At 41.0% G+C, this 9,071-nt stretch overlaps 1 long non-coding RNA gene across 1 annotated transcript in view; it reads left to right on the top strand.

Annotated features, from left to right (window-relative positions):
• Positions 1–739: 739 nt before the first annotated feature.
• LOC111232393 overlaps positions 740–9,071 on the top strand; it is a 50,925-nt gene continuing 42,593 nt past the window's right edge. The window contains exon 1 of the long non-coding RNA XR_002665544.1: positions 740–793. This is a non-coding gene — a long non-coding RNA (uncharacterized LOC111232393). The remainder of the gene's footprint in view (positions 794–9,071) is intronic.

Below are 9,071 nucleotides of genomic sequence, written 5' to 3'. Positions count from 1 at the left end.
ACTGCATGGTTAAGAGTAGCCTAGAGCACAAGGAAGAAAATCAAAGATTTAATGTTGAAATACCTCAAATCTTTGTCCTGGAATAAGCAATAGGCTATGATTACTGTAAACAGTATGCAACAAATATGACTAACATTACTGTCGAAAGGCCTCAAACAGTCGCTAATACCAACAAAACCTTAATGCATGAAAAGTGGCTGCTAAGTACAATGTGTCTTACTGATGTTAGAGGGGACACTTGGGTTAAAGGGAAACTCAAGGTTCATATAGCTGTAATCTAATTTTTGTTGTTTAGGACATTATTTCTATCAGGGAAATAACATTGTACCCACCAAAGGTATTGCTGAGAACTGTGAATATGGTGACATTGCAATGATGGGGCAAGAAACACAAGAAGATGTTCAGACAGGCTTTAAACAGAACCTCCAGGTTAGCTAAATGTATTTGTAGGAGTAAGAATAGCTGTAACTTGGGAACCCAGAGTTTTCTTGTGCAAAGAGCACTCAGTTTCAGTTTTACCTCCAAATCTCCAAATAAAAATTGTTGGCTTGTTTATTTATATAATATATATATATATATATAATATAAACTGATAAATATGACGGCCAAAACTCCAAAAGTTGCAGCTAAAAAAAAAACTGAATTTTCCTTGTATCTGAAAGTAATGCTGATTTTCCTTTTATCCTAAACTCTGACAGATACTGATTGTCTTCCGAGTGGCTTCCTTGGTCTGGTTGGATCTGACTGACACCTGCAGTCCTAGATGGCATCAAACCAGCCGTCCAAACCACTGGTGAGTCCCATTCACTTCAGAACACTGTAAACAGAGCGCAACATCACGGAGCAATGATTCCACTTTCCCCATTCCCCTGTGGATTCATGCTTAGTCAACCCATCAAGCACTGCTAATCTGCCCATTCTTTAAAGTATCTTTGATTCGGGACATTTGAATGACCTCCACATAACTGCAGCGTACTTTCCAAATGTACTTGTGTGTTTTTGATCTATTGCTCTGCTAACAGATAGTTCAATTGTCAGAGGTGACTTTGTAGAAGTGGCAGAGAGTCAGAGGAGACTTCCAAGTCTTTCAGCCAGAGTGTAATCCTCTTCCTTTATCTCTCTGGCTGATCTGGGCCAAAGCGCTGTGTGAGAGAATGATTCAATGACTGCCTGCTTTTCTGTAGCTCTCAGTCACGTTTTCTCGTCTTCACTCACCATCTCTCTCTTGTTCTCTAATTCTCACCTGATTGTCTGTTGCGGTCTTTTAGTGTTCACCTCCACTGTTTTTTGTGTGGGCAGCAGTGATCGCCGATATGATGCCGCTCTTTTTTTTTAGATGATAGAAGATCATCTCTTTCACACACTCACACACACGGACACCACCTTACACTACACACCAAACAGGCAACTTGGATTATGTCCAAGAATCACAGCTGGATTGGTGTGTGTGTGCGGACTGTAGATATTTGTGCGTTTCCAGGAGGGGGGTGGCGGTGGTGGGGTGGACAGTGGGCTTCATCTGGGGCATTTGATTGGCCCACTGGCACAGAAGCCAGACAAGATGCTGATTGGACAGATGTATGGAGACTAGCGTGCAGGTTTCTGTGTGTGCCATGTAGCTTTGCCTCCCAGAGCGCTGGCCAATAGCTCCACATATTGGATGCATTACAGATTAGAGCCCATGCAACTGTGTGCACATAAGTGTATATGTGTCTGTGTGCGGGTTTGTGTGTCTGCACAGCTCATCTGTGCAGGAGCACTTTTATCCTCCATGAACAAATCTGCACTGTTTCTATTCACCGAAGTGATCACGAAATGCATTTGCCTCTCCCAGACTAATCATTAATTATTAACGGCAGATTTGACTTGGCATCCCAGATCGATGCAGAAGCTACCCACCATTAGACGGTTAAGACTGTTCTTAAATGCGTTTTCAAACAATCAAAATGTGAGAATTTATTGAAAATTCTTTATGATAAGGGTAGACAATTACTACATGATTTACTGCAGAGGTTGTGAGCTCATCTACCTCAAAGCAAGCCACTCAGGCACACATTTTCAATGATGGTACAATCATAAAGATGAGATTCACTGATGCAGGATTTTCAACCAGCTTGAAATCTGTCCTAAAATTGAATCTGGTCAATCTGGCTTAAATGTCCCAAACTCAGACAGTGAGTATAAGAGCTAACCCATAATTACAGTTGTTCATGCTTGATTGTTGTTTATAACTGCAAGAGTTGTCCTGAAGTATTTGCTTAAACTTTATATCAAAGTATAAGAATACTTTTGTACTTTTACCTGATAAAGATGTGGCAGTAACTTTGAGCAGCTCCACAAAAATCTTGACCACAACCAGATGGAATTGTTACTTAGTTTAGTGCATTCAGGTGTTACCTCTTCTCTTCTGTTCTCACCTTCCATGACCTTTTTAACCTGACAACAGAGAAGAGAGAGGTGAGGAAGAGAAGGCTCAGAGCGGGAAAAAAAATGACAGGGAAAAGTAAGAATAGCACACAGAAAGAAGAGAAGAAAGGAGATGTGGTGAAAACAGTAGCTTATACTCCTCTGCGTGACAGAGTCTGGCCTTTTACAGGTCTAGACTCTGTCATTACACTTGTCAACACCATTCCCCGGTATTTGATACAAGTACAGGGCTCAACCACCAAGGCTTATCACACATGACACACTCACATGCATTAAAAAAGTAAACAATCTCTGGCCATACACGTACACATACTGTCCATATGGACATGCAGAAACAGAATAACAGACAAACATACATATTCACACACAAAAACCGTCGCACCATCAGCACGGCAGCCCTTGCCACACAGTAGGACACACACACACACACACACACACACACACTCATATGCAGCACTGCTTATTGAAAACATGGCAGCACTCTCAACCCCAGACGGCTCTCCTCTGCCCACCTGTCAAAAAAGAGGAAAATTCACCTGGCTGGTATCTCAATCTTCTTCAGCGCTTAGCTTAGCTTAGACCAACCATCTGGCTCAGCAGCTCTGATTCCCTCCCTCCCTCTTCACTAACTCTCACTCTCTCTTAGTCTTTTTAAAGCGTGTCAGCAGTTACCCGTCACAGCAGTCTTAGCAAGGCTGCTAACGTGGCTAAGTGTCCCTGGGCCTCTTAGTTAGTGGGTGCTGTGTTTCTTTATATATGTGTGTGTATGTGTATATGTGTGTGTGTGTGTGTGTGTGTTTGTGTGTGTGTACACGATTCACAGATGGCAACAGGAGGGGAGGGCGAGTTGGAGGGGGTGATGGAGAGAGCTGTCTGAGGCTCCAGCAGCTCTCGTGTCTCTCAGGCAAGGCGGTCTGTCTGCGGGCATCTGCACTGGCAGCCACCCCCCCCACACACACACACACACACACACACGTCTCCCCCCTTTTCCCGTCCTCCGTCGCCACGGCCACCTCACCATCCAGCGCCGCGGCTTGGCAACAATCCGCAGTCCCTGAAAGATGATTCCCCTTGACCTCACTTCACCGCCAACCTTCTCCGTTTGCCACAGCAGATGATTAAGTTGATAAATGATAGGGGTGAATTATACATTATGGTTACATTGGGAGAGGAACAGCCTGTGGGGAGAGCGTGGCTAAAAGTTGCCCAGGGAGGATAGTCTGTCTGTGCGAGCATACGTCTGTGTGCACATCTGCATATGTGTGTGTGGACATGGACTCGCATGTGTTGTGTCTGCTTGGTTGTCAGAGCGATGGTCTTTGATTTGGAGCTGGTCTCAGGGTTTGTGTTGGCCTGTGAAACTTTGAAGATGATTAGATGAGTTGTGTTTGTAGTGTACCCTCTAAGAGTGGTTCGTTCTTTTTTTGCTGCTGGCTTATTGATCACAGCACAGCGAGTGGCAGCATTATATTTAACGACATGGCACCTCACTATAGGAAGATAGGTCAAAATACGTTTTTCTTCTAACACTTTTCTTTGAACTTGTAGTTTTAAGTATCTTTCACATTTTCCTATCTGTTTGCTCTCCTTGTTTGACACAAGAGAAAGTACTTGGTGTGGGAGTTTCTACAGGACTAATATTTAATGGGTTTTTTGTAGTTTGAATTCCACAGTACAGGCCAGAGCACACAGTACAGTTCTTTGAAATTTAGTTTGACACCTTTGTCTCCTGGTGGCACCTGCAAAGACAAAGACAAGAAAGGACTTGTTTTGAATCGAGAGAGTAGGGGAGTAACTTTTGGTTCTGACAGGATTTCTGAATGCACCACTAAGCACACATGCATACACACACACAGACACGCACACACAAACACACTAATTTATGCAGACATTTCTCTTCGAGTAATACTGCTCTGATTGGCTTAGACACTGCAGCGGCACAGCATGTACGGCCGGCACAGTTGACACATCTGTTCCTGAGATTCATGGAGGTTTGGGCGCTGGAGGTGTTGGTATGCACTGATTAGCACGAGGCTGTCTTTATCCAAACCGCCGGGTTTCCTACTGGGCTTCCATAAACTGTTTACTAAGGAGTCTGTTGCCATGGTTTTCAGCCATGTTCCAATCAGTGTTTTTTTTGACCACTCAGCTTTATTTATTCCTATAAAAGCCCATGCCTTCTGCATCAACCAACTGTTGTACCCCTCAGAGCAATTGTTCTGAAGTATGTATATATTGAATTTCATTCAATTGCAGGATAGTGGGCTTGGATGATGATTGAAGCATGATTGGATGAGCTCTGGAGAGAGAGTCTTTACAAGCTGACACCTTTGGCTCATGGGTGGTTTTGAAACGGAGGCTTTGAAGAAAGAAAGAGATCACTATCATAATAACCTAATAACTCTGTGTTCTATGTGTGTGCAGGGGTTCTAGTTAGAAACACATGCTAGCCACAGTTTTTGATCTCCCTTGAAAACGACATTTTCCAAAAAAACTTACCTTAATGACACCCCTGGGCAAGATATGATAAAAGTGAGATAAGATAAGACAGTTTTTTTTACAACCAAAATTATCTTTACTCTGATCCTGCATGTCCTTTGTCTTTCATCCTTTCAATTTCCCCCTTCTCTGTCTCTGTATCTCGTCCTTTTTTCTCTGGTTTAATAGCAAGAAAAAACTCTCTCATTGATCTGACAAAGCTAAAGCAGCAGAGACATGAAGTCACTCCCAGAGGTCAGGTCACAGCTGAGAAGTGGACTGATGCTCGGATTGTCAGTAAGGTCAGGAGTTTGTCTTCCTATAGGCTGTGGCCTGCATCTTTAGTGTTTAATAGTCTTGTAAGCTGTTTATTTCGACCCTTTGCACCTCTCTTAACAGGAAGCCATATCCCTCAATTGGATTGCAGGTAATTAAATACTACACACGTGTAAAGTCAACAGACAAAGGTGTCATACATCCCCCGCTCCCTGCCTTTGTCTTGCCCATCCTCCTCCTACTTTGGGTTGTTCTTTTAATTTAAACATTCTGCTTGAGTATTATGAATTTTTAAACATTTACCCCACTTTTACATGAATTCTCTCTGCCAAGGAGGCTATGTCTTCCTCTCTCTTTTTTCTGTGTTTCTGGGAGGACTGAGCAATTTGGTAATGGCATAGTTATGTGATGTTAAAGGAATAGTCCAACATTTTGGGAAATACGCTTATTTGCTTTTAATTGTTTTAATGAGTTAGATGAGAAGCTCATAACAACCTTATGATGTTGATCGTCAAGAAAAATGATGACATTCCTTCCCGTAACTTGACATTTGTGAACCGATTAAACAAATAAAATACAACATTAGTGAGGTTTAGCACAAAAGCATATTTCCCAAAATGTTGAACCACTGTTTCAATCTAAGTTTATATGATAGAATTTGTGCTTTTGAACAGTGGATTTACATTTACCCTGCAGACATTCTACACTGTTACTTCCTCCTCATAACTGAAAACATCTATATTCAGTCTTATCAATTTATTTTATTGACCAGCTGAATCCAGATAATTTTTTATTTTATTTTATTTTATTTATTTATTTTATTAACCTCCCCCTGCTCTGTTATAGCCCTACTTTCCAGCCCAGCCTTTCAATGGCCAGTTTGTGGTGACACAAGGTGACGTGTGACTCTTTGCAGAGTGTAAAGATAATCATTGGGCAATTAATGAGCACCAAAAGGGAACCATTAGTGACGTGTAAACTTGCGATACCTGCCTGGTGTGTGACGGGGCCTCGGAGGAGGAGAACTCAGAGGAAAAACAAACTTGGAATTTAAATTGCACCATGCAAATGCAATGAAATGAGACATAAAGTTCACTGGTCCCTGAGGCGTGTTTATTGTGATGATTGTATTTGTCTGCTGGATGAGAGCAGCTGAAGAACTCTTCCTGTGTAAACTGGAGCCAGCTGTTGAACCGCACTAACCTGCTGTTTGTCTTCCATTTGGATCTTAAAAATTTACAAGGTCAAATGCATCATACGTCAGGATAAAATGCAGTTGTGCCAATATGCAGTGTTTTCCTATGGAAGCCTCTCCTGTCTACCAGCTTTCCTGCAGCTCACTTTCTCTTTTTTGCTTTCCAATAATAGTCCTGTCTCATTAAGTGAGTCAATCAGTCAGTCAGCCAACTCATGTGTTTATTGTTTGAACTCCTACTTCTCCCATCTTGAAAAAGGAGAAGAGAAAAAGAAAAACTGACAGGGAAGAGGTGAAATGATGGACTTCAACAGTCTGTTTTCCCTGGCAACAGGCAGCTGCCACTTGTTAATCTTTGCCCTCTTCTGTGATAACACAGTTGTTGTGTTGGCGGTTGTTGTCATGGTGGTTTGAATGTTTTAGAAAAAAAACTATTTTGCCTGAATGAGTGAATGGAAGTGAGTGACAATGGGATCCAGTGATAACTGAGGGAAGCCACAGGAACTTCAAAGATACTGTAAGCTTAAAGTGTCTTATCATCCTCCCAAACCCCTCCAGTGGATTGCCTAGACCCCCCCCCCCCACACACACACACATTCAGAAGAGGTCATGTGATTTACACACACGCATACACATAGATGCACTCAAGAGAGTTGTTTTCTTTTTTAAGTCTCAAGATCTTTTTATTTCCATTACTGTTTCAGTACTCTGTGTGTGTGTGTGTGAGTGTGTGTGTGTTTGTGCGTGTGTGTATTCTTCTATAATCAAAGGCATCTATTTTATGTTACTACTGCCCTACATATCGATGCTGAGGTAGAGACCCATCAAGGGGAATGTTCTAATTAACAATGCTGCAGTTCTCACTGACACCTCTCTCTGTAGCAATATCTTTTCAACTTCTAGCATCCTCACCTCAAAAGCATCCATTCAACAGGGAATGTGCAAAACACATACAGGGTTATGTGTATTCTTTGCTGCGAGGAAAATACTGAATACTTATCTAGACAGGAGTAATTTTGCTGCAAATAGGATAGGACAGTAAGAGGGGGAGAGAAATGCAGGCAGGCAGGTTGCCACGAAGGGGAAATACACACAGATGGCCTTGACAGACTGACAGACAGAGGATGAGAAAAAAGTAGACTAACGAAGATGCAGACACAAAGACACATACGTACAGGATGTATATGCATCCAGATACCTGCACAACAGTGTGAGCACAGCTGTGTGTCGGGCCAAATCGGCACAGTATTTTGCATTCACATGTATACACTTGAGGATTAGACCTGTTTGTTGGACCACTATTGGCTTTTTTATTAAATCTCTGCCAATCACCATCATCCGGTTCTGATACGATGCCCTGGTCGTGATTTCAACAGTCTGCAATGATATGTCTTTTTTTTCTATGAATTTTTAAATTATATCTCCTCTGAATCAATGGAGCTATTATAGAACAAAAATCCCAAACATTTGCTGAGACCAGCTTCCCAAATGGGAGAATTTACTACTTTTTTCTGTTTTATTATTGTAAATTGAATAATTTTGGCGTTTTGTACTGTTGGAGAGACAAAACAAGCAACTTAAAGAAGTCATCCTGGGCTCTAATAGGAGTTTTCCCACATTTTATTGGTATTTTATCAACTAAACTATTAAGCATTTACTCAAACAAATTATTGGTAGAGAAATCAATAATGGAAATAGCCCTAATGCCTCATTTAGAAGAGTAAAAATCTATCTAGAACTTCCCTACTCAACCCCATCTCCTAGAAATTTATTACAGCAAATATATATTGAAAGAAATGTAATGCGGCTTGAATACTGTTTTTAAATCAACATAATGAGGAAACGTGAACATTTTGCAAAATGTTTACACTGTATCTACAAAATGTTCAATGTCCATGTATTAAATTCCCTTTCCCTACAAAATCTGCTCCTGACAAGTAAAGCATAGTTGATATTTTTATGGTGATGTTTAGGAAGTCAAAACACTTGTCTAAAGTCAGTAAAAGGTTTTGGTTTTGGTGTTAAAAAGGTCAACAGTGACTTGAAGTACAAGAGAAGACTTGTTTATGTGATCGTAACTTGTGAATGAAAGTACAGTCTTGTTGCCAAAACTGGACTCAGGATGTGAATGCTGGTCTCCAGTGTCAAAAACTTATCATGTATTTAAAAAAAGAAAAGAAAATGTTGCAACTGAATATAATCCTGGCAGCAGTTACATTTCATTCAAAATCATATTTGCCTAAACAAACAGGTAGTATATGAATGTAACTTCAAGGAGATTCAGTTGTCTTAGTATTCTATCTACCTAACAACCGAGTAAACTTTCATCCAGTGATGAAAGATGTGGAGAAAGCTCTGGAACATTTCCCTTTCATGGATCTATACATTTTTGTTGAATTGTACGTTATTCCATTATTGAAGTGAGTCATCTTGCTATAAAAGATGCTAAACCTAAGATAATGTCACTTGTCAGGATTTGAAGTGTTTTTTTCTGCCACGTTGATCCAAATGCCATTTAGGGAGTTGACAAGGCCATTCATGAAGAAGACATCTTTAGATCGTTTGGCTTGAATTCATATTTAATATTGGCACAAAACATTGTTGTCCAATAGTTTTAGTGGAAAAGCATTGGTTTTAGTCTCATCTATGATAACTAACAACAACATAGACGCAGGTTGGTGGCAGCAGGCGAGCC

Source organism: Seriola dumerili, unplaced genomic scaffold, assembly GCF_002260705.1.
Source record: "Seriola dumerili isolate Sdu_G_001 unplaced genomic scaffold, Sdu_1.0 BDQW01000331.1, whole genome shotgun sequence".
Taxonomy (NCBI): Eukaryota; Metazoa; Chordata; class Actinopteri; order Carangiformes; family Carangidae; genus Seriola; species Seriola dumerili.
This window is presented reverse-complemented; position numbering and strand designations above follow the sequence as displayed.